Consider the following 24900-nt stretch of genomic DNA (forward strand, 5'->3'; position numbering starts at 1 on the left):
GATGTACATGTTGTTTACAAAGTCTAAATCAATTATTCAGGTCAGGTAGAAAATTAACCTGACTTTGGACTAGGTCATATCCAAAATATAATTTTTCGTGGTATATGATAATTAAAAAACAATGCAAACTGAATATGCATAATGCTCATTACCTGTCATTGTGTGTATTTCATGGTGGCATGTTATAAAACACAAAAACAACAAGAAAGGACCGAAAACGATGCAAAGTTTGAAATTATTTAAAGCATGAAGCGAAATACAAAAGGGAAGTAATCACGTTGAATTTATGTAAAACAAATAACAAAGGATAATAAGAAAGCAAAAGTGGCGGTTGTCGTTCTTGTCGTTATTACGTAATGTCAAGTTCGTGCGATAACACCATTTGCTTTAAACTAATGTATGCTATTATTTGCATGAAAAGAGCACTGAAAAAATGTAAAGTAAGAAATGAAAAGTCCACAATCGTGTATTATATATTTCCTTGTGAGATATTGCAATTTTTCAGTGGGATGAAAATGATATCGCAACAACACTTTTAATTGCCAAAGTGGCAATATCACGTTTGGAAATAATGTTTCCCCACTTAGGAAATATGTATGCCCTTCAGTATGTTATTCAAACACCTATTTCCATAATTAGGCTTTTTTGATTTTTCTTTGTCTTCTGTTCCTTCTGTCACTTTGATCGACGAAGTTGACGATGACTGAAAGAAAACAAAAACTTGTAAAAGTTCTCCCTTAAACGTATGTTTATATATTTATTGTAGTAATACATTTGCTGTTACTATGAAGCAAAAACATTCTGCAAAATTTTGCATCTACTTACTACATTCCATGACAGAAAGTTTGTACAGACAATTTAGGAATCGATTATTGTAACTGATTTGCATTCATTAAACAAAGTTCACTTATATCTACTCAGAACCCACTTTGCTTGAGCGTTTTTGGTCTTTTCTCACAGGTTTTGAGGTTGTGGATAGGAACATGACCTTATACACTTGCACGGAAAGTGTAGGACGGGATTCTATGTACATGAGTGTTTCATATTGCGGGTCACTGCTTTTCGTTCAGTGTGATGTCAAGTAAAGAAAGGAAATAATGCTTTGTGAATAACATTTAATTTTAGTGTAAGGGAAAATAAAAACCGGTTGAGGTAATGATACGTATAAAATTGTTCACATGTAGATCCATGAGAGGTTAAATTTAAATTATTAACTCTGTAATAGCCTCCCATAAACCTCTTTTTCTGTCAATATAATCCTGAGTGACTACAGCACGATGATAATTAGTGGGTAGGTAAGCGGTGTGTCTGCATGGGACCAACTCTCTCTCTCTTTCTCATATATATATATATATATATATATATATATATATATATATATATATATATATATATATATATATATATATATATATCTGTGAAATTGCAATCCAAGTATTACCAAATCTTAGCATTGCAGAAACTAAAACTGAGAGAGAGATTATGTCTGTTTTACATGCGGAATATAAATACGTGCGTTCCTAAATGTAAATTTTATTGCATGCTGATTCCGACCTGTGGCATCAAATTGTATATTGTAAGCTTGCGTAATTTAGTTTTAGGGCAATCTCTTTTAATCTTGGGAAAGTAAAGTATCAGTAACGACCGGCAACGACCGAAGATGAGGGATATTAATCAAGAAGTACTCGTATATGGAAACATTGTTTGATTTGATTCTTTACGGCACATCAACACCTGTAGGTTATTTAGTACCAATGCTTGATTGAACTTAACGCTGATCATCGACGTCATGCATATGGTTTGAATAAACCTACACGTTTTAGCAACTGGAGTTAATACATTGGTACAGATATGCCCTCTCATAACAAAACTTTAAGAGTGAGTTTGATATGGCGTATGAATATATCAAGGTCGTATGTTCCAACGCCTTATCAAGCGAGGTCTTTCCGCCATCTCGGAACAGAACACTTACTTGGTTTTATATTCAATATATATATATATACATATATATATATATATATATATATATATATATATATATATATATATATATATATATATATCCTCCTTGGCATCCGTCCGTCGACGGGAGACGACTGTGTAGCTCCAGAGTAAGCTTTTGTTTATCCTGCCTGTTTCTAGCTCTCTATTCAGCTTGTTTTATTTTTCTGTCTTTCTCCGCTTTTTGAACTCCCTGCCTGACAGCTAGACGCCAGCTGTAACTGTTGTTTGCACAGCTCTCCCAGTCGTTGACATTGATGTTTGTCGTCTTCATATCTTTCTTGCAAACATCTTTGTAGCGCAGATGTGGTCGTCCAGTCGGTCGTGCACCTTCTGCTAACTCCCCATATAACGGTCTTTGGGAATGCGGCCTGGGTCCATTCTCTTGACATGGCCGAGCCAGCAAAAGCGCCTCTCGCTGAGAATGGAGAACATGCTGTTCATGTTGGCGCGTTCTAGAACCTCTGTTTTGGGTACTTTGTCCTGCCATTGGATGTGCAGAATGCGCCGCAGACATCTTAGGTGGAAGCTGTTGAGTTTCCTCTCGTGTCTTGCATAGGTGGTCCATGTTTCGCTGCTGTAGAGGAGTGAGCTGAGCACGCAGGCTTGGTAGACACGCAGTTTGTTCTTCTCGGTGAGGATGGGTTTGTTCCAGACCATCTGGTTAAGTCTGGCCATCACTGTTGCTGCCTTGGCAATCCTGCCGTTCACCTCATAATCAATGGAGAGTGAGCTGGAGATGTTGGACACGAGGTATGTGAAGTTCTCCGGTTATATACCAGTTTTTATTCTGAACTTCTTTTCAAGTACTTTAATGTATGCTTTAAAACAGTTAGTCAACATGTTGACGTTTTATGAAAATATTTTACAAGCTTCTGAAAAACCTCATTACGTATGCCAAGTATTTGCATTTGCATCATCGGTCTGTTTGCTATGCAGATATGTTGATTTAGACTTTAGCTTTAAGTTTTTAAAATGTTGTATTGGGCATATAAAAGGATTTAAACTAAAGGCAAGTGGAGTTTTTCCGTACTAAGGGAACTTAGGTTTTGGACCTGTAAGTGACCCTTATTCTTAAATCCTACTTACTGAATACACCCGCTACTTTCAAGCAAATTTCAGGTCAAATTGCACGGACTAACCCTAATTAAAATACACCCAATTTTATACTGAAAGGTTATTAATTTACAATAATTTAAACTCTGTTGTTATGTTTTCATTTAATACAAGAAATCATTGATGCATTGAACTTAAAATAATAATTGAAGCATATATGTTTAATAACTTGAAGATTCTGTCTTTTCTAACATGCCGACTAACTTTCAACATTCATTTTGGATTTGTTTTTCAAAACAAAATTCTAAACAGTATTGCAGCATCACTCTAGTTTCTTCTATTTTTCAATTTGAACAGTCTCACGAAATTAAAAGGAAAACGTGCAGCTTAGTATATGTGCCAAGTGTTGAAAAGGCATCATGAACACTGTAACATGGTGTGATTCTTATAAACAGCTGTTGCTCTCCGTGATATGTCTATCTTTATGTTGCAAATGTTTGTCAGGTTTTTTCCCCCCTCAGATTTACTAAACAAATTCGATTTCTCCTTATTTTAATGAACAAGTTATAATTCCCTCCACTTAAATTTGCCCATTTAAAATGTATTTCAGAAAATGTCATTGGACATTCTAGTTAACGTCCCGAAGCCAATATTTTTAAAACTGAAGAATGGATTTAAATTGTGGAAAGTCTCTTGGGAATTTAACATGGGATAAAGTTTCTTCCAAACGTGAGACATTTCTAACCATGGCTCGAAGTTTGACATGACTCCCTGAGTCTTTCTTACTTTTGATCACAACACAAAGACTTTCTCATTCACATCCTTTACCTCAAACAATAAATATCCGTAAAGCCAACATTAAATTCACACAATCAGTACGAAACTTAGGTGTTACTCTGGACAGTACTCTCACATTGCACCAACATGTCATGAACATATATGCAAGGCTGCATATCTTGAGCTGAGACGCATCAGCTCAGTTCGCAAATATATTTCAGCTGATGTCACTAAAACACTTGTGTGTTCATTAGTACTTTCAAGACTGGACTATTGTAACTCAATTCTGTCTGGTTCATCTCAATATCAATTCCAGAAACTTCAAAAAGTTCAAAACACAGCTGCTCGGATCATACTTAGAGTACCACGATCAAAGCACACCTCCCCGCTCCTCTGTACCCTACGCTGGATATCCATTCGATCCAGAATCAAACACAAAATTTGTTCTCTGTGCTACTTTTCACTGTCGGACTCTAGTCCAACATACCTATCCGACCTCACCGTTGTGTACACGCCAGCATGATACTTACGCTCCTCTTCTGACAATCGTATACTCATTATTCCAAGTATGAAAACAAAGTCATATGGACAGCGTTCTTTTGCATACCAGGGCCCAGCAACGTGGAATGAATTGCCCACTGACTTAGACACAAAGACACAGTGATCACATTCAAGAGGGCTCTCAAAACTCACTTATTTCGACTGCAAGAACAAACTTAAAGACCTAATAATGTTTCCTACCTGAAATATTCTCAGCATGTTTTTTATTTTTTAATGTTTTTTTTCTTCTTCTAATATCATGGTATTTGTTTTTGTAATAATATTATTGTATGTTTTTTTTATCTTATAGGTGTTGTCTAATGTGGTAAAGCGCTTAGAGCTTCTAAAGATTACACGCTATACAAAGTCCTCATTATTATTATTATTACTTTGTTTGGAATTTTAAACATTTCAATAGAAGATGTCAGCGTTAAAGTACTCTCTCTCTCTCTCTCTCTTTCTCTCTCTCTCTCTATCATGTTTGATGCAAATATGCACACCAGCATCATCTGAAACTCATTGCCTGTCTAATATATTGTTATCCATCTCATTATGTTTTTAAAGTTCTTGGCCTAGGTACCATGAAATGCACAAAACTGTTTCAGTCATATCGCTACGATGTCTGCAATGTGGCAGTTTATTGTGATGTCTAGCACTGGGGCATCATGCCGCAGACATGTATCATGATGTCCCACCCAGTCTTATTATCGCGACACCAGGCCGACCAGTCCTAATACTAACCTATTAATGCTGAGCGCCAAGTGAGGCAACTGTTAGTACCATTTTTGTAAGTTTTTGGTATGACTCGGCCGGGGATCAAACCTACAACCTCCGTGCATACTAAACTGAGATTTGTCTTTTTTTCGTATCAGTGACCTTGACCTTTTGACCTCTGCAAGGTACACAATGCACACAACTGCTCGTCGCTAAATTTGGTACTATCCTATTATCCCAAGCAGTCATGCAGTCAAGGCGGCCATTTTAGAATAATATGACTACCGTTTTTACAATTAAAAACGTGTATGACATTTTTTAATAAAGTGAAATGTACTAAGTGGACCAATTTTTATATATTTTAAGTTGTAAATTAGTTCCAATATGTGGGTGTGATACAGAAAGTTTAGGTGTTAGACGCGGAATTGCAGGCTTAACATCCGTATCGAACGCCAATTCATCCATGTAAGATTCAATGGCTATGTAATAATATGTCTATCTAACAATACATTAATTATTTTTCCAGTCTAGGGATGGATTAGTAGTCTAAATTGATTTCCGTTGTCGATCAATGTCATCTAACCTCTGTATGCATCGGATTCGAGTCTCTGGATCGGCCAATGTGGATGTGTCAGAAAGTTCGTTCACCAGCAGCTTCCTGTGGGCCGGTGGTTCTTACCGTTTGTTTCCACTGGCTAGTCCTCCACCAGTAATAGTGACCGCCATGAAAAAAAATGGCGTTAAACACAAAACCATCAACAACCATAACTCCAGTACAGATTCCTCCTCACAAATTCAATGAAATTAGCATCTTACATACACTAACCTTTCAAGAATAAAAGATCTAGCGCTTTTGTAATGTTTTCGTAAGCACATTAAATTTGATGATTACAATACGTACAGTCTTAAAGGTTTTTATAAAGTAGAGAGTCCAAGAGTCTCGACCAATACAGCTCGAATCGTCTGCCTGGGTATGTCCTTATAACTTGCAATTGAAGAGTAGTGACCAGGAAAGCCCTGGGTTGTCTTGCTATGTCCTTACTACGAGAGTCGTGACCAGGCCAGCCCTGGTCGGCTGTCTTGGTATGTACTTAGGACAAGAGTCGCGACAGGTCAGCCCTGGTCGGCTGTTTTGGTATGTCCTTATAACTCGTAATTCAAGAGTCGTGACCAGGCCATCCCTGGTCGGCTGTCTTGGTATGTCCTTACTACGAGAGTCGTGACCAGGCCAGCACTTGTCTGTCTTGGTATGTCCTTCGGACAAGAGTTGCGACCGGCCAGCCCTGGTCGGCTGTCTTGGTATGTCCTTATAACTCGTAATTCAAGAGTCGTGACCAGGCCATCCCTGGTCGGCTCTCTTGGTATGTCTTTCGGACAAGAGTTGCGACCGGCCAGCCTGAATCGGCTGTCTAGATATATCCTTACTACAAGAGTCATGTACAGGCCAGCCCTAGTCGGCTGTCTGGGTATGTCTTTAGGATAAGAGTTTCATCCGGCCTTCCCAAAATAGGCTGTATAGATATTTCCTTAGGACAAGAGTCGCGACCGGCCAGCCTGAATCGGCTGTGTCAGTATGTCCTCAGGACAAGATTCGTGACGGGCCAGCCTGAATCGGCTGTCTCGGTATGTCCTTACAAGAATCGTGACGGGCCAGCCCAGGTATGTTTTAGGATTATATATAGAACCGATTTTCTCAGCACGACGTAGTCAGTATTGAAGCTATATAAGAAAACGTGAGCTAATTTTGACAAAATCGCTTGATTTTGCTTCTGCAAATAGTGTCCCATTAAATATTACATTAAGTTACAATTGACACTCTATCAACGTATAATCTTACAAGTTCCATTTTTGTTGCATTATATGTTACTATTAAGACATCGGATACTTATTACATTTTTGCTTTTAATCTGCATATGAGATTTTTGACGAAGAAAACAAATTATGACTGTTATTGTCCAGTGGGTCACTGTACATATAAATTTAGAAGTAATTTTATAATTGCACGTCTTTACAGTTCAAGGATAATAGATTCTTGTATTGTATGTACAAACATGGCATTAAATATGTATATGTACCACACAGAATGAGGGTAATTTTCGTACGCAGTGTTAAAATAAGAAAGATATACGGCTAATTGGACTGTATTTATTGACTACGTTTGTGAAATAATTCTTGTCCAATGATAGTCAGTTTTATATATATATATATATATATATATATATATATATATATATATATATATATATATAGTGACTGGGCGTCAATAGGCAAGCAGATATTCTCTTTTTAATACTTTGATACTTTTGTACTTAGCTGTTTTCTATCCAGTTTTTCTGTTTCTGTTCTATTTGTCTCTTTATTACACTTTGCTATATTATACAGTTGTAAATATTATACTAGTTAATAACATGTACCTAGTGTATCGTGACGTTACATTCATTGACCGTGATATTTCATGATATATTGAGCTAGTACGTGAATAGCTCCATTATAGAATAGCTCAGCTGAATAATTTTGATTAGGAAGGGCATATTTACCGAGTTTTTCAAGCGAATTATATTTACTATGTTATACGCTGCAATGAATTTACCTGACCCTGACCTGTGACCTCGCCAATCACGAGATGACAGAGAGGCACAGAATCAATCCACATTGTCAGCGACTCTCTCTCTCTCTCTCTCTCTCTCTCTCTCTCTGTGTATGTGTGTGCGTGTGCCTATGAGTGAGAAAATGCGGTATAAGGAGTAATTATTATTAGCTCGTACAAACTTTACTACTTTGCGTAGATTGCCTTGTTGGGTACATTCTCAAAGCTATAATATATTCTGAACCGTTTTTGAAGTATGTTACCTTGGAACCCAAATCCCCTTCTCTGCCAGCCTGCTTAGAAACAGTTTGCTGATATGGAACAGTACGATCAGTTTTCAAGGATTAGTAAATAAATAAATAAACAAACAAATAAACAAAACAAAAAAAAAAAAACCCAAATAAATACAAAAATTGGGTCGAGAGATTAGTTAGTAGAACGAGTTGGAGATATATGAAAAACAAATACCCAGTGAGACTAATTGTATATCTATCTATCTATCTATCTATCTATATAATCTATCTAATTGATCTAACACAAAATGCAAGTGGTAGAGGCAACAGTAAATGCAGAAAATATACATCATTGTATTCCACGTGTTGTTGATCGGATCGAGAAAAAATGTGTACATATTTAGGTTTGACCCCTCCATCATATTTAGTTCAGGAGATGTCTATATATGCCACTAATGAATCCATTCAACCGGGACTTACATTTAACTATGTACGCCGTGCTTGGATAGCCGATAACTTTAACTTTGTAATTCAAACAATCGATATCGATCCTTTTTTAAATGTCCTTACCAGTAGTCTTTCAGTTTTTATCTGTATTCATGTACCTTTGTAGGTGATAAATAAAATCTGAAATTAGTTCTTTTTTATTTCTGGCGATGACGTAATGAAATATCTCGTTTGAATATTTTGAAATAATCGAGAGCAAAGTGCATTCTTGGTAATGAAATGGACACAAAATCAGTCGTTTTGTAAATTCGATTTGCAAAGTAGATTACTTTCTCAGGATGCCCATCTATGGCCTTATACCTTTCCATTTATATGGGATGTATATAGATTCACTGTCTTTGCATCCTTGATTGTTTATGTCGCTATCTACTTTGTTTTATCGTAACGATTATAGAATTCCTGTTTGTTGTAGGCTTCTCTAAAATGTCTCTTTTCGTTGTGTTCACTGTGCCCGCTAAAATGTATTTTGGTTCTCTGTCCCCCCCCCCCATGCATATTATTTCTTTATGTCTCGTATATTCATTAAATATGATAAATGTGATGCTCACATCTTCATGACCAAATTCATCATCGTTTATTGCATACGTATATTATTTATACTGTTCAACCTGAGTAAAGCAGGGGTTGCTTTGTCATCGTGTTTCTAAACGTTCTTGTATATCAACCTTTCTTAAACATTTTTACCATTATACTCTAGTATAATTGCACAAAAATCTAACAGGCGAAGGAATTATAGTTCCTTTTGATAATCAAGCGAATCCTAAACCAAAATCTTCAACATCCCCTCCACCTAAAATATAAGAGGAAAACTGTAAGCTATTTTGTATAGTTGTCTATGAAAATATGCCGTGTTTAATCAAATTATTCTTTATTTCCTTGATTTTTCTCGTTTTCTACGCTTTGCTCTTTTAACACTGAATAAGAATTATAATTGTTTGGTACACTATACCCATTTTTACGCCATTCAGGAATGTAATTATTTTGTCTAGTAGCAGCATTACGTATGAAGGAAGTGAGTTGTAAACTGTCTCAATAGAACCAGTATACTAGACCTATGACAATATTTCCTGTGCCATTGATTTGTTGTTGTTGTTCTAGGGTTTAACGTCATTTTTCTGCACAAGATAGGCTATACATGGGGGCCAGTATAAATGGTGGAGGAAGAACCCGATAAAAAGCCCGGAAAGAACCAGCGACTAACGAGAAGCTACTGGCAAGCTTTCTTACATACCCACTTTGGCCGAACCCGAGACTCGAACCCAAGCAGACAGAGATGAGATGGCAGTGATCCGCAACGGTGAGCACTTTAGACCACTCGGGACATTGTAAAGCAAAGAATTTGTCTTGTATGTTCAAAAGATTTCGAAATGCAATATATTAAATATGTGTTTCATTACAGTTGAAAGTGTAAGGTATTACTGTAATGTGACGCAATTTCAATAAATACATAAATACCATTTTAAAGACATAAAAGAGACAGCATATATAACATTTAGAACAAAATTCAAAGTGTGTTCATTATATGCAATGTTAACCCTGTCTATATTGTGTAATACAATACTATTTAACAAATGGAACGAGTAGTGAGGCCAATAAGTGCTTTCACCGCCATTGTCTTTAATACAGAGATTGCGACAGCCTCAACAATAGAAAGCCCTAATATAAAAAAACCCATACAAATAAACTTGTAAACACTATCTAATGAAAAGCTGCCTTGGTTCTAATAATTGATGTGTACATGTGTATGTCCTATTACACATGAAGAACCACCAGTAATAGACATTTTCTAAAGAGTTGCAACTTGGATAAATTTTTCAAAAAATAAGATTTGCGTATTTAAATCTTGACAATAATAATATGAAACCTTTTTGAGAGGACAGAGTTCAAAATGTATACACAGTGTTTAAATTGCAGCCTATTTTATAAATCCTTGCATAACTACGCTACACCCCCCCCCCCCGCAAGGTAATCTCTTGTATGTGACACTGTCCAGAAAACACATGATATTATTATGATATGATAATGTTTTAAAATATATTTCTGTTTCGTTTTTGCTTGTATTTGTTATGGAATTTGTAATACATTATTCGCTATCATGTCAAGATGTAGTAGATATGCGCCTTTCCCATGCACGGACTGGGACAGATAATCCTGGCTGACATATAATGGAATCGAACACTCGACTTAAGAGTCCGACTCGCTGTCAGCTGAGTTCTTGCGACTCCAGCACTATAATCAGAGGTAAGGAGATGATGAGTTCTAGGTTCAAGGAATGCTAAAACATTACAATGGCACATAGGAACATTGATATCCAATATTTAAGTGTTGCATATTTCGGTTGTACTGTTTCCTGATTTATATCTTAGCTGGGAAACAAGATTTAAACAGGGTAATACTGTTATGATAATGTCATTTTATTTTTTATTTTGAGTGTGGGACTAAGAAAGATTGAGGAGGAAATCATGCCTACAATAACACACACACACACACACACACACACACATATATATATATATATATATATATATATATATATATATATATATATATATATATATATTACAAGACTCACTACCTATTATAAAAGAATTCGTTTCTCTCACACCTGAATGCGAGTGAGGTGATGAATGACACAGGTCTACCTGTACATGAATATGAAAGTGGGAAGCTTTTAAAGAATAATTTTTGTAAAAACATCCTTGCTAAAGAAACTTAAATTGCCTTGATATGTGTATAATAGATCTGAATATTTGCCGAAATGTCACGGTCCATGCAGCAGGCAAAAGTGTTTAAGAAGTATTGCCTATACAAAATAAGCAACAGACCGAATGAAAAAGGTGATTTGGCATACCATACCTTGGGTATATATAATTATAAAATGCTGTTACTGAATTCACTGTGTTGTAGTAAATCAATCATCAGCATAGGCAGAGAGTGCGTGAATGAGAAAAGAAACGCTAAGCAGCATAGGTAGAGAGTGAGTGTGTATTTGAGAAAAGAATGCTAAGCAGCATAGGTAGAGAGTGAGTGTGTGAATAAGAAAAGAAAGTTAAGCGGCATGCATTGATAATGAGTGTGTGAATGAAAAAAGAAAGCTAAGCAGCATAGGTAGATAGATATTGCGTGAATGAGAAAAGAAAGCTAAGCCGCATACATAGAGAGTGAATGTGTATATGAGGAAATAATGCTAAGCATCGTAGGTAGAGAGTGAGTGTGTGAATAAGAAAAGAAAGTTAAGCGGCATGCATTGATAGTGAGTGTGTGAATGAAAAAAGAAAGCTAAGCAGCATAGGTAGATAGATATTGCGTGAATGAGAAAAGAAAGCTAAGCCGCATACATAGAGAGTGAATGTGTATATGAGGAAATAATGCTAAGCATCGTAGGTAGAGAGTGAGTGTGTGAATAAGAAAAGAAAGTTAAGCGGCATGCATGGATAGTGAGTGTGTGAATGAAAAATGAAAACTAAGTAGCATAGGTAGAGACTGATTGCGTGAATGAAAAACTAATTAGCATAGGAAGAGGGTGAGTGTGTGAATAAAACAGAAAAGCTAAGCAGTACAGGTAGAGAGTGAATGTGTGAATAAGAAAATAAAAGCTAAGCAGCATAGGTAGAGAATGAGTGTGTGACGGAAGAAAGAAAAGCTAAGCAACATAGGTAGATGTTGAGTGTGTGAATGAGAAAAGAAAGCTAAACAGTATAGGTAGAGGCTGAGTGTGAATAAAACAGAAAAGCTAAGCAGCATACATAAAGAGTGAATGTGTGAATGAGAAAATAAAAGCTAAGCGGCATATATAGAGGGTGAGTGTATGAATGAAGAAAGAAAAGCTTAGCAGCATACATAGAGAGTGAATGTGTGAATGAGAAAATAAAAGCTAAGCAGCATAGGTAGAGAGTGAGTGTGTGAATAAAACAGAAAAGCTAAGCAGTATAGGTAGAGAATGAGTGTGTGAATGCGAAAAGAAAAGCTAAGCAGCATAGGTAGAAAGTGAGTGTGTGAATAAACAGAAAAGCTAAGCAGTATAGGTAGATAATGAGTGTGTGAATGAGAAAAGAAAAGCTTAGCAGCATAGGTAGAGAGTGAGTCTGTGAATAAACAGAAAAGCTAAGCATCATAGGTAGAGAGAGAGTGTGTGAATAAACAGAAAAGCTAAGCAGCATAGGTAGAGAGTGAGTGTGTGAATGAAAAAAGAAAAGCTAAGCAGCATGCATATATAGAGAGTGTGTATATGAGAAAAGAATGCTAAGCAGAATAGGTAGAGAGTGAATGTGTGAATGAGAAAAGAATGCTAAGCAGCAGAGATAGAGAGTGAGTGTGTGAATGAAAAAAGAAAGCTAACCAGCATAGGTAGAGTGTGAGTGTGTGAATAAGAAAAGAAAAGCTAAGCAGCATAGATAGAGAGTGAGTGTGCGAATGACAAAAGAAAGATGAGCAGCATAGGTAGACAGTGAGTGTGTGAATGAAAAAAGAAAAACTAATCAGTATACATTTAGAGTGAGTGTGTGAATGAAAAAAGAAAAGCTAAGCAGCATACATAGAGAGTGTGTGAATGGAAAAGAAAATTTTGTAAAATGCGAAAAATAATATTAATTTGATGGAGTTTCAAATCTTATATCTTTTTTTTTGGGGGGGGGGAAATAAAATTAAAATGTTGATAACACGTTTAATTACCATTGTTACTCTTTCGTGATGAATATGTTTTATATGCTTCCGTTTAAAAACATTTTGTTTTCCATCGTAAAATTTTCATCTGATGCTTTCCGGAAGCATAATGAATTAGAAACAAATTAATTGTATGATGACATATGAGAAACGTTTTGAGCTAAAATATGTCTTTGTATGCAGAATCATAACTTTTTAAATCCATTAACGTCTCTCACAACAATACACTAATAAAGCTAATAACGTGTTACAAAGCACAATACTGGTTAAATAAAACCAGATTTTTCAATGGTTTCGAAGTATAGGCTGAGGCTTCTGTAATATTCTTAGTCTGTTAAGACGGTGTTATTGTCTACTTTGCACCCTTGTATCAACACTATGTAAGAAAAATGTATCCGTTGTAAGTTGGTTCCTTTTTTCGTTAATTTGACAATTTTCAAGATTCTTCAGCAATGGTCATAATTTTTGTTTCTGAAGAAAACTCCAGTATGTTTTCTAAATAGCATATTTAAAGAAATGTGTGCTGGTCAGATGATGCGAACCCGCAACCTTTCGGTAGTAAGCCTAAAGTAGAAAAGTTTGTAATAGCAAAATTAGACTGACATGGGAAGTAACTCGTAACATCATAAAGAACACCCTAAGATTTGTCTCCTTTGACCTAGGGAGTTCCTGCTCATGGAGGTGAAATATTTTAATTTAAATAATGATTTTATTTGTAATATATACTAACAAAAAGACTTGTGCTATCGCAGATGGCATGACTGTAGTAACACCCATATACGATTCTAATCCTTAATTGCAACTTAAGCTTAACACTCGGTGTTGTGCGATATTATATGGATTTATTAGTGATATTGAGATGACTTTGTCGGCAGTTTCGGTGACAAAATCAGTAAAGACGTCAAACGTTGCAAGTAAAGGCGGATTAAGTATCAGTGAACACTGGAATGTGGTCTCACGTGACCCATATCCACTGAATTAGTCGGCAGTCGAAAAATTTCTTACAAATAAAATAAGTAACAAGTTATATGGCTTCTCATTTGAAATACACTTGTGGATGTAGATGAGATGAAAGAGGGAATTTGACGACGTCAAAATTAAAACGCATACAAATACAATAATGTGTATAAAATTGCTGCATGATTTTAGGTATTAAATCTCTCCTATCTATACGCCAGATAATATTTTTAATATAAATAAGAGCTTCTTGATTTAAATTATTGCAACATTAGTCATGTAGGTTAATTATTTTGTTTGTGTGCAGATATTTGCCCTTGTATCTTGTCCTTCTTTATTCATACCAAGACAAAAAAAAAAAAGACAAATAAAGGTCAAGGTCTTTGCGTTGGTATGGAACTTTACCGGCGGTATTTCTCTTGATCTTCTCCCTTCCTCGCATTTATTGTATTATATTACATTTCGATCCAGCCCTGAACGATTTTCTAGATAGAAGGTAGGCGACTTTTGGTCAGTGCGCAAAACAAAAGGATACCTTGGGATATAGTTAGGTGTGATCGTTGCGGCAGCTTGTCCGAACACTTTATATTAGCTAAAGGGAGAGAAAATAAACGAATCTGACACTGAAGAGGTTCTTTGCACACATCAATGCATGCAAGAATGTGCTGATTTAAAACCTAATACTCATCTATGCATACACGTTGCACACGGGTGTCGTGGATAATAAGAATTGAATTACTAACATCCCAGCAACATAAGGCTTGATGTAGGTATTGCATTTGTTCTCCCCATTTTCACGACACACATTGACTATTTTAACGCTGTACTGGTGCGTGAAGGGTACGTGAAGGTTACTAGCTGAAACGAAAACGTACCGACAGTGCGAATGACAGCGAAGGAACATGGAGGAGTAAGGACCAGTCGTAGAAGGGCCGAGAGTAATTGATTGTCTTCCAACTGTCTATTAATTATGAAAAATAAAAAAACGATATACATATAAGAAGTACAAGTTAATAGCAAAATGTTTATTTTGTGCTAATAACAAGTAAAATGAAATAAGTAGCCATGTTAACGGTATAGCTTTTAATAATGTCTGTACCATAACTCGGGCAGGCTACATTTCTGTGCATTAGATACTGTTAAGGCTAAACATAGTTTATAATTACTCTTTAAAAACCAACAAGTTTATGATCTTGTATACGTCGCTTTTGCTTGGTCATATCGTTATTGTAACACAGTTTACCTTGGTTGTTCTTATATTCAGAACACAACTGTGAATAACATGGCCCCGTTTTTCCACTGAATTCCAGAGGCAGGAGCAGAAAATGATACCATAATATAAATTGTTAGCAGCATTGCAACTTGAAGGGAAAGTTAGTGACATTCCAGCTGCTTAGGGATAGAATTGCTAAAGTGTAGAAAAAACAAATAACAGATGGTCAGATTAAGGGTATCGTGATTTCTCGAACGCTTTTGAAAATAGCGTGCTGCTGAAAGTGACGACATATAGTCGCTGAAATGTATTAATAAGTTGGAAACCTGTATTTCCCCACAACGTTAATATCTCTGTCCCCACTTCCGTGACACGAACGTCGGAGAGAGTATTGTATAAGAATGAACAACTCTCGTTGATATTTGTCTAGGTTAGAAACCATTGCATATGTTTTGTACAAGGCCCAAATGTACTCTAATGCACGTATAAACTAATCATATTCCTTAAGTTTGCTTGCAGATTGCAGCTCGAGTTCATTTTGTCTTGATAATATTTCCTTGGATGGGTAAAACAAAGCAGCTGCGGCCTACATAGTATTATTTCTAATTTCATGTTATTTATACTTCACTTCTGCGAGCGTTTTGTAGCAAGTGTCTGTATATCTTGTATGATTTTGTTTCTTTCTTTAGGTATATATATATAATATATATGGAAGCCGTGGGTCTAAGGTTGACAATGCCCGGGATGGGAGTGGGAGACAAGCGTCCCAATCCTCCAAAAATGCCACATACGGCCTGCGTCTCTGATTGCCTCTGTCAACTAAAATCCAGCTCCTGGTCTTCGCGAGTGGCTTAGATTTGAAGTCCGGCAGACCACGTTTTCCACTAATATGAGAATGGGTGAAGGCGGGCCACTGGCGCCTTAAAACCAGTTGCTTTGGGTAGATGGGACTCGTAAACCTTGGATGGTAGCTCATCTAGAAGAAGGAAAACTCCGATTCCGAACCTGTGCTGCCTTGTGGATATACCCACTGATGGGAAAGGCTAAGGAAGTAAACCCCAACAGAAAATCCGGAGATGGAGTCCCTAAGGCGGTCTGGCATTGACTTCAACGTCATTCCGGCAACTCATGCGACGCTGTTGGTGCGAAGGTGTATCGGCATTCGTCGTTCCATTGGGCCCACCAGCTGCGTGGAGAGGGGGTATCTGCTGCATGGACAACAGCTGATTCTCAATACCACCCTGCCCAGGCTTCGTAGCTCCACTGGAGAGGACACTCCAGCGTAGTCGTACGGCGTCGGCACAACACGAGAAGTAGCAGTTTACCGGTTCTAAGTCAAAGGTCTAATGGCGTAGAGCTTGACGCCAGGGATTACATCTGACGGTGGGAGAGATCACCAGGTCTCACTGGACAGCTACCGCCCGCCTCAAGCTGGGCAGCCCCAGTCAGTAATGTTCTGCAAGCCATGGCCTGCCTGCTTCACTGGGTGCGTGGAGCTTAGAGAACCATCTCGACAAGTGGGCCACAAAACTCCGCACCAGGAAAGACTGAAAGAAGAAATAAGAATACTCCAACTCTTCGTTTTGCATCCTGGAACATCAGGACCTTGTGTCCTGGATTGACCGCTGACATGCAGCAGATCGACGATGCACGGAAGACTGCCGTCATTGACAGAGAACTCTCCAGACTGAACAATGACACTGCCTGCCTCCAGGAGACCCGAATGGCTGACAGCGGCACCATCAGGGAAGCCAATTACACGTTCTTCTGGCAGGGGAAGCCCTCGGATGAACCAAGGCAGCATGGTGTAGGCTTTGCCGTAAGGAACACGCTAATCGCTTTAATTGAACCTCCGTCATCAGGTACTGAGAGAATCCTTGCCCTTCGGCTGTCAACATCCTTAGGCTCGGTTGAACATCTGCAGCGTGTACTCCCCAACCCTCTGCTCCACCCACGAGTAGAAAGACAAGTTTTATGAGGCTCTGGATCAGGCAATATCCAGTATCCCCAACAATGAAGGCATTTACTTGCTAGGAGATTTCAATGCTAGAGTGGGAGCTGACCATGATGGAAGGGGCACTGGTACCAGCTAGACCTCGTCATTACCAGACGTGCAGAACTGGCCAGTGTCCTCGTCACCCGCAGCTCCCACAGTGCCGACTGCGACACGGACCATTCCCTCGTGGTCAGCAAGGTGCGACTATTATCTAAGAAGCAGCACCATCCCAAGAGGACACTTATTACATTTTTGCTTTTAATCTGCATTTGAGAATTTTGACGAAGAAAACAAATTATGACTCTTCTTGTTCAGTGGGTCACTGTCCTTAGAAATTTAGAAGTAATTTTATAATTGCACGTCTTTGCAGTTCAAGGATAATAACAGATTCTTGTATTGTTTGTACAAAATGGCATTAAATATGTATATCTATCACACAGAATGATGATAATTTTCTTATGCAGTGTCAAAATTAGGAGGAGATATTTCTAATGGGATTGTCTTTTTTGACTACATTTGTTATATATATATATATATATATATATATATATATATATATATATATATATATATATATATATAGTGACTGGGTGTCAATCGGTAAGCAGGTATACTCTTTTGGTACTTTGATGCTTTGGTACTTTTCTTAGCTGTTTTCCATCCAGTTTTTCTGTTTCTGTACTATTTGTCTCTTTATTACACTTTGCTATATCATACAGTTTTAAATATTGTACTAGTTAATAACATGTACCCAATGTATCGTGACGCTGCATTCATCGACCGTGATATTTCATCATATATTGAGCTAGTACGTGAATAGCTCCATTACAGAATATTTCGGCTGAATAATTTTGATTAGGAAGGGTATATTTACATAGTTTTTCAAGCGGCTTCTATTTACAATGTCAAACGCTGCAAGGAATTTACCTGACCGTGACCGTTGACCTCGCCATTCACGAGATGAGAGAGAGAGAGAGGCACATAATCCATTCACATTGTGAGTGACTCTCTCTCTCTCTCTCTCTGCCTATGAGTGAACAAATGTGGTATAAAGAGTAATTATTACTTGCTTGCACGTGGTTCTTTCCGGAGTTTTCCCGGGTTCTTCCTCCACCATTAATACTGGCCGCCATGTATAGCCTATCGTATGCTGAAAAATGGCGTTAAACTCCACAATAAGAACAACAACTAGCTTGCACAAACTTTACTACTTGGCGTAGATTGCCTTGTTAGGTAGATTATCGAGGCTAAAATATATGCTGAACCGTTTTTGATGCATATTACCTTGGAACCCAAATTCCCTTTTCTGCCAGCGTGCTTAGAAACAGTTTGCTGATATGGAACAATACGGTTAATTTTCAAGGATTAGTAAATAAATAAATAAACCAATAAATAAACAAAACAAAAAAACCCAAATAAATACAAAAATTGGGTCGAGAGATTAGTTAGTAGAACGAGTTGGAGATATATGAAAAACAAATACCCAGTGAGACTTATTGTATATATATATATATATATATATATATATATATATATATATATATATATATATATATATATATAATTGATCTAACACAAAATGCAAGTGGTAGAGGCAACAGTAAATGCAGAAAATATACATCATAGTATTCCACGTGTTGTTGATCGGATCGAGAAAAAATGTGTACATATTTAGGTTTAACCCCCGCCCCCCCATCATATTTAATTCAGGAGATGTCTATATATGTCACTACTGAATCCATTCAACCGGGACTTACATTTAGCTACGTACTCTGTGCTTGGATAGCCGATAACTTTAACTTTGTAATTCAAACAATCGATATCGATCCTTTTTTAAATGTCCTTACCAGTAGTCTTTCAGTTTTTATCTGTATTCATGTACCTTTGTAGGTGATAAATAAAATCTGAAATTAGTTCTCTTTTTATTTGTCTTGGCGATGAAGTAAAGAAATATCTGGTTTGAATATTTTGAAATAACCGAGAGCAATGTGCATTCTTGGTAATGAAATAAACGCTAAATCATTCGTTTTGTAAATTCGATTTACAAAGTATATTACTTTCTCAGGATACCCATCTATGGCCTTATTCCTTTCCATTTATATGGGATGTATATAGACTCACTGTCTTTGCATCCTTGATTGTTCATGTCGCTATCTACTTTAGTTTATCGTAACGATTATAGAATTCCTGTTTGTTGTAGGCTTCTCTGAAATGTCTCTTTCCGCTGTGTTCACTGTGCCCGCTAAAATGTATTTTGGTTCTCTGTGCTATCACCCCCATGCATATTATTTCTTTATGTCTCGTATATTCATTAAATATGATAAATGTGACGCTCATATCTTCATGACCAAGTTCATCATCGTTTATTGCATACGTATATTATTTATACTGTTCTACCTGAGTAAAGCAGGGGTTGCTTTGTCATCGTGTTTCAAAACGTTCTTGTATATCAACCTTTCTTTGACATTTTTACCATTATACTCTAGTCTAATTGCACAAAAATCTAAAAGGCGAAGGAATTATAGTTTCTTTTGATAATCAAGCGAATCCTAAACCAAAATCTTCAACATCCCCTCCACCTAAAATATAAGAGGAAAACTGTAAGCTATTTTGTATAGTTGTCTATGAAAATATGCCGTGTTTAATCAAATTATTCTTTATTTCCTTGGTTTTTCTCGTTTTCTACGCTTTGCTCTTTTAACATTGAATAAGAATTATTTATTTTTTTTGGTACACTATACCCATTTTTACGCTTTTGAGGAATGTAATTATTTTGTCTATTAGCAGCATTATGTACGAAGGAAGTGAGTTGTAAGTTGTCTCAATAGAACCAGTATACTCGACCTTTGTCAATATTTCCTGTGCCATTGAAAACAAGCCTATTGAATTTAAATACAAGATGCGCGCGCGCGTTTGCTTGTGTGTCTGTTTAAGTTAAGATGAACAGAATGAAAGAAAATGACGGGATGCATATTTAATAATTGTATCAATAAGCCGTTTGCTACCAGTAATGATCTGATAATGAATCAGCAATGTAATACTTGTCGATAATATAATATAATATAATATAATATAATATAATATAATATATTGTAATATAACATAATGTAATATAATATAATATAATATACCATAATATAATATAAAATAATGTAATATAATATCATAAAATATAATTCAGCTGATGAGTTAATAAATTGATGCAAATTTTTTTTTCTTATTTTGCTTTTAGGGTGGATATGAAAACAATCTTCGCATTTGATTCAACATAAATCTTTTTGGATAAAGCAATAAATCAACATGTTGTTGTGGGATTTAACGCCATATTTCAGTACAAGATAGTCCATACTTGGGGTCCAGTATAAATGGTGGAGGAAGAACCCGATAAAAAGCCCGGAAAGAACCAGCGACTAACGGGAAGCTACTGGCAAGCTTTCTTACATACCCACTTTGGCCGAACCGGAGACTTGAACCCAAGCAGACAGAGATGAGATGGCAGTGATCCGCAACGGTGAGCACTTTAGACCACTCGGGACATTGTAAAGCAAAGAATTTGTCTTGTATGTTCAAAAGATTTCGAAATGCAATATATAAAATGTGTGTTTCATTACAGTTGAAAGTGTAAGGTATTACTGTAATGTGACGCAATTCCAATAAATACATAAATACCATTTTAAAGACATAAAAGAGACAGCATATATAACATTTAGAACCAAATTCAAAGTGTGTTCATTACATGCAATGTAAACGCTGTCTATATTGTGTAATACAACATTGTGGGCCAATAAGTGATTTCACCGCCAAATGTCTTTAATATAGAGATTGCGACAACCTCAACAATTGAAAGCCCTAAAAAAATACAAATAAACTTGCAGACACTATCTAATGAAAAGCTACTTTGCTTCTAATAATTGTTGCGTACCGGTGTATCTCCAATTACACATGAAGAACTCTCAGTAATAGGCATTTTCTAAAGAGTTGCAACTTGGACATGTTTTTCAAAAAAGAATATTTGAATATTTAAATCTTGACAATAATCATATGAAACCATTTTGAGAGGACAGAGTTCAAAATGTAGACACAATGTTTAAATTGCAGTGTATTTTACAAAACCTTGCATAACTACACCCCTCCCCCGTAATCTCTTGTATGTGACACTGTCCAGAAAACACATGATATTCTTATGATATGCTAATCTTTTTAAATATATTTCTGTTTCGTTTTTGCTTGTGATTTTACTGGAATTTTTAAAACATTATTGGCTATCATGTCAGGAAGTAGTAGATATGTGCTTTTCCCTGCACGGACTGGGACAGATGATCCTCACTGACATATGATGGAATCGAACACTCGGCCTAAGAGTCGAACTCGCTACTTATTTAAGTGTTGCATATTTCGGTTTTACTGTTTCCTGATTTATATCTTAGCTTGGAAACAAGATCTAAACCGGGTAATACTGTTATATTAATGTCATTTTATTTTGAGTGTGGGACTAAGAAAGATTGAGGAGGAAATCGTGTCTACAATAATACATATATATATATATATATATATATATATATATATATATATATATATATATATATATATATATATATATTGCAAGACTGACTACCTATTATAAAAAAATTCGTTTCTCTCGCACCTGAATACGATTGAGGTGATGAATGACACAGGTCTACCTGTACATGAATATGAAAGTGGGAAGCTTTTAAAGAATAATTTTTGTAAAAACATCCTTGCTAAATAAAATTAAATTGCCTTGATATGTGTATGATAGATCTGAATATTTGCTGAAATGTCACGGTCCATGCAGCAGGCAAAAGTGTTTAAAAAGTATTGCCTATGCAAATTAAGCAAAAGACCGAATGAAAAAGGTGATTTTGCATTCCAAATACGGCCTCCGTGGATATATATATATATATATATATATATATATATATATATATATATATATATATATATATATATGTATCTTGCTGTTACAGAATTCACTGTGTTGTAGTAAATCAATCAGCAGCATAGACAGAGAGCGAGTCTATGAAGGAGAAAAGAAAAGCTAAGCATCATACATAGAGAGTGAGAGTGTGAATGAAAAAAGAAAGCTAAGCAGCATAGTTAGAGAGTGAGTGTGTGAATGAGAAAAGAAAGCTAAGCAGCATACATAGAGAGTGAGTCTGTGAATGAGAAAAGAAAAGCTAAGCATCATACATAGAGAGTGAGTGTGTGAATGAAAAAAGAAAGCTAAGCAGCATAGTTAGAGCGTGAGTGTGTGAATGAGAAAAGAAAGCTAAGCATCATACATAGAGAGTGAGTGTATGAATGAAAAAAGAATACTAAGCAGCATAGCAAGAGAGTGAGTGTGTGAATGAAACATAAAAGCTAAGCAGCATAGGCAGAGAGTGAGTGTGTGAATGAAAAAGAAAAGCTAAGCATCATACATAGAGAGTGAGTGTGTGAATGACGACAGAAAGCAAAGCTGCGTAGGTAGAGAGTGAGTGTGTGAATGACAAAAGAAAGCTAAGCATCATACATAGAGTGTGAGTGTGTGAATGAAAAATGAAAGCTAAGCAGGATAGGTAGAGAGTGTGTGAATGAAAAAGAAAATTTTGTAAAATACGAAAAAAAGTATTAATTTGACGGAGTTTCAAATCTGATATCTTTTTGGGGAAACAAATCAAATTAAAATGTTGATAACACGTCTAAATACCATTCTTACTCTTTCGTGATGAATAGGTTTTCTATGCTTTCGTTTAAAAACATGTTGTGTCTTTCGTAACATTTTCATCATCTGATGCTTTCCGGAAGCATAATGAATTAGAAACAAAGTGATTGTATAATGACATATGAGAAAAGGTTTGAGCTAAAATATGTCTTTGATTGCAGAATCGTAACTTATAAATCCATTAATGTTTCTCGCAACAATACACTCATAAAGCTAATAACGTGTTATAAAGCACAATACTGGTTAAATAAAACCAGATATTTCAATGGTTTCGAAGCATAGGCTGAGGCTTCTGTAACATTCTTAGTCTGTTAAGACGGTGTTATTGTCAACTTTGCACCCTTGTATCAACACTATGTAAGAAAAATGTATCCGTTGTAAGTTGGTTCCTTTTTTCGTTAATATTACAATTTTTAAGATTCTTCAGCAAGGGTCATAATTTTTGTTTCTGAAGAAAACTCCAATATGTTTCCTAAATAGCATATTTAAAGAAATGTGTGCTGGTCAGATGGCAAGATGCGAACCCGCAACCTTTCGGTAGTAAGCCTAAAGTAGAAAAGTTTGTAATAGCAAAATTAGACTGACATGGGAAGTAACTCGTAACATCATAAAGAACACCCTAAGATTTGTCTCCTTTGACCTAGGGAGTTCCTGCTCATGGAGGTGAAATATTTTAATTTAAATAATGATTTTATTTGTAATATATACTAATAAAAAGACTTGTGATATCGCAGATGGCGTGACTGTAGTAATACCTATATACGATTCTAATCCTTGATTGCAACTTAAGCTTAACACTCAGTATTTTGCGATAGTATATATGGATTTATTAGCAATATTGCGCTGACTTTTTCGGCAGTTTCGGTGACATAATCAGTAAAGACGTCAAACGTTGCAAGTAAAGGCGGATTAAGTATCAGTGAACACTGGAATGTGGTCTCACGTGACCCATATCCACTGAATTAGTCGGCAGTCGAAAAATTTCTTACAAATAAAATAAGTAACAAGTTATATGGCTTCTCATTTGAAATACACTTGTGGATGTAAATGAGATGAAAGAGGGAATTTGACAACGTCAACATTATTGCAAATTGTTATGACGATAGTCAAGACCTTTTCAAAAATACTGTGCCCAGACTACCATCAATCAGAACAAGAAGACTTTGGAACGAAAATATCCTACACCCAACTTACTTACAAAACAAAGCGTTGGAAAATATTACTTACGTTAAGATTTTGGTCAAAGACAGTATGGTCAACATTTCAGTACCACTTTGACGTTCTTAGTATTTAAATATCAGTTGTATGAATTCGCAAAACGCATACAAATACAATAATGTGTATAAAATTGCTGCATGATTTTAGGTGTTAAATCTCTCCTATCTATACGCCAAATAATATTTTTTAATATAAATAAGAGCTTCTTGATTTAAATTATTGCAACATAACTCATGTAGGTTAATTATTTTGTTTGTGTGTAGATATTTGCCCTTGTATCTTGTCCTTCTTTATTAATACCAAAACAATCAACAAAAAAAAAAAAAAAAAAAAAAAAAAAAAAGGGACGCGTACCTCGTCAAGGTCTTTGCCTTGATATGAAACTTTACCGGCGGTATTTCTCTTGATCTTCTTTCATCCTGGCATTTGTTGTTTTAAGAGTGTGTATTACGTTTCGATCCAGCTCTGAACGATTTGCTAGATAGAAGGTCAGTGCGCAAAACAAAAGGATACCTTGGGATATAGTTAGGTGTGATCGTTGAGGCAGCTTGTCCGAACACTTTGTATTAGCTAAAGGGAGAGAGAATAAATGAATCTGACACTAAAGAGGTTCTTTGCACACATCAATGCATGCAAGAATGTGCTGAATTAAAACCTAATACTCATCTATACATACAAGTTGCACACGGGTGTCGTGGATTGCAAGAATATATT

At 36.1% G+C, this 24900-nt stretch overlaps 1 long non-coding RNA gene across 1 annotated transcript; it reads right to left on the minus strand.

The window, feature by feature from the left end:
* Positions 1 to 224: 224 nt before the first annotated feature.
* LOC149772906 (uncharacterized) lies at positions 225 to 18429 on the minus strand. Its single transcript, XR_016417538.1, has 2 exons — positions 18310 to 18429; positions 225 to 703 (listed from the first exon to the last, which is right to left on the minus strand). It is a non-coding gene; the product is annotated as an uncharacterized LOC149772906 (long non-coding RNA).
* Between the last annotated feature and the right edge of the window lie 6471 nt (positions 18430 to 24900).

Source organism: Sinohyriopsis cumingii, unplaced genomic scaffold (assembly GCF_028554795.1).
Source record: "Sinohyriopsis cumingii isolate HCF-2022 unplaced genomic scaffold, ASM2855479v2 utg000974l, whole genome shotgun sequence".
NCBI classification, from domain to species: Eukaryota; Metazoa; Mollusca; class Bivalvia; order Unionida; family Unionidae; genus Sinohyriopsis; species Sinohyriopsis cumingii.